The 2,211-nt window shown below is 45.2% G+C and overlaps 1 protein-coding gene across 1 annotated transcript in view; it reads right to left on the bottom strand.

Annotated features, from left to right (window-relative positions):
- LOC120227560 overlaps positions 1-2,211 on the bottom strand; it is a 30,504-nt gene that overhangs the window by 18,340 nt on the left and 9,953 nt on the right. Inside the window, exon 2 of the mRNA XM_039225647.1 lies at positions 1,569-1,706. The gene's annotated coding sequence lies outside the window, so the exon portion shown is untranslated. The remainder of the gene's footprint in view (positions 1-1,568; positions 1,707-2,211) is intronic.

Genomic DNA, 2,211 nt, shown 5'->3' on the forward strand with positions numbered 1-2,211 from the left:
TTTTCAGAAGTCTTTCACGGAAAATTTGAAATGTGCGCTGAGTTGGGCTCAAGTTCTACCTTGGCTATTTTTTATTTCCTTAAAATAATTTACTGCTTTCTTTGTCAATATTCTGGTTTCTTTTCATTTTCTGTCACGGATGATAATGACTTGACACCGTCACTTACTTGCATCACAATCATGATCATTAATTTGCCTCAACACTGTGAGAAGGGGGAAAAATCAGAGAACTCCGTTTGTATATATATCAGGTTGGTGTTACATTAGAAATAAACTTAGGGATAATTGATATCATTTGGGTGTTGACTCTGCATATCCTAAAATACTGAGAGCACTGCCATTTTTCAAGTCTCCCTTTCGCTTTTTGTTTCTTCAGAACAATTTTATTTTTGTTCACCCAACCCACTCTAGTTAAGCTTATTTGAACGTATTGCATTTGACTCTGTCATATTCAATGGGGTACACTTTTAATATGTTCTCCGGGGAGATACTTTGACATGTGAAAGTGATTGATTTATGTTTATTTTATGTATAAGTAAGCCCAAAATTCTTGCTCTTTAAACATACTTACCTTTGTAATTGTAGTAGTGAACACTTCAAATAAAATGAAAGTAGTAAAGATATTAGTGACCATTTTGTGTTTCTTCTCACAGGAGGAATATCTCATTTTTTCCCCTCAATTGTGGGATTTTATGTCAAGATCAAGATTGCATCATGTTAACGAAGAACTATCCAATTTTTATTGAGTCATTTGATCATCAAGAAAAGATGTTAAGTTTGATGACACACATTTTTAGCATCTATGGAGATGTATCATGTGGGGTTTCTCTTTGGACATAATATGGTGAATTTTACGACTCTCCTTCTTCATATTGAATCATTCCTACCTTCTTGCAATCAACCCACCCTGGTCCGCGGTTTGGTCTTTGCCATGGCAGAGTTTCTGGACCTTTTCTCTGAGTTCACATATGTTCTTGGGTTCTATCCATTCTGCAATTCAAGCTCTGTGTTGACTGGTGTTTTCCATCACCTATATTCTTTTTCAGATTTAGTAACAGATTGGAAGGTCTTATGTTTCTTGATTCCTATTTTTGTTCTCATCCTCCATATTTATTTTCTTCGTCCTCTAAATCAGTAGGAAGTGGTTAACGTGGTCGATTTTATTGTCCTTTTTCCAGTAATGGTTGCTCCGCAGAAACGTCTTTGAATGTTTTCTCTCTGAGTTCTTTTTCTCCTGCAGAAACGGGCTCATGAGATCAGATACGGGCAAGACGGTGAAGAAGTAGGCAGCTCCATCCATTGCACTCGCGCCCATACCTCACACGGTAAAGATCTGAAGCCATAGGAAACCTTACGGAACCCAAGAGATTAGGAGAAAAAGGGCGCAGAATCCACTGAGAAAGCTTTCTAACGTGAGTGTGAAGCAGGGAAGAGAAAACCGAGCTGGGATCGGAGACTCCAGGGACGGGGGAGATCCCTCCCTATGGGGAGTGAGAGGGGGAAAAAAAGAGAGTCCGAAAGACAAAAACCTCCGCTCGGGGCACAGAAAGACCGTGCTCGCTAAATACCTGCGGGCCAGTCCCCCGCGCGCCAACTCGTCCCAGAGACACTGCGAGGGAGGACCGCCTCTTTGTGCTCCTGACTGGCTGGACTCCAAGAGAAGCTGCACGCCTGCAGCGCCATTGTGCTCTTAGCTGGCTGGAACTCTAGAGGGAAGGCGAAGAGCTTCAAACCTGGAGATTTGCCCGCGAGTTCGTATTTCGGGCGAGGAGACACAGAGTGACCTCATTTCCCCCTCCACAGCGGACTCGGCGCGCCCGGCAGGCAAGCCCCCCTTCGCCCATGCTCGCCAGCCCGACTCGGAGAAGCGAGCATCGATTATGGCTCCATCCCCAGAGCTAGGCAGGAGGCTTGGAATTGCCCCGAGAGGGCGCTTGGGAAGTTGTGTCTATGGCAATTTCAGTGGGGTGCATGGACTGGAATTTGGAGGCTGGGACTGGCCTGGGTTGAAGAGTGCCACCAACTTTGGCTGCGCTCCCGGTATGGGGAGGTTACACGCCCAAAACAGCGAGGTCCAGTGCTTGCTTCCAGAAGGGACTGGAACTCTGCCACTCTCCTCCCCACAACCACAAAGGCTGAACTCCCGCCTGATACATTGGATCACACCACGCCCATCCCTGCTTGAGAGCGGCCCTCCTCCCTATTTTTTTT

The sequence above is a fragment of the Hyaena hyaena genome, unplaced genomic scaffold (assembly GCF_003009895.1).
Source record: "Hyaena hyaena isolate Hyena2069 unplaced genomic scaffold, ASM300989v1 scaffold_2559, whole genome shotgun sequence".
Classification (NCBI taxonomy): Eukaryota; Metazoa; Chordata; class Mammalia; order Carnivora; family Hyaenidae; genus Hyaena; species Hyaena hyaena.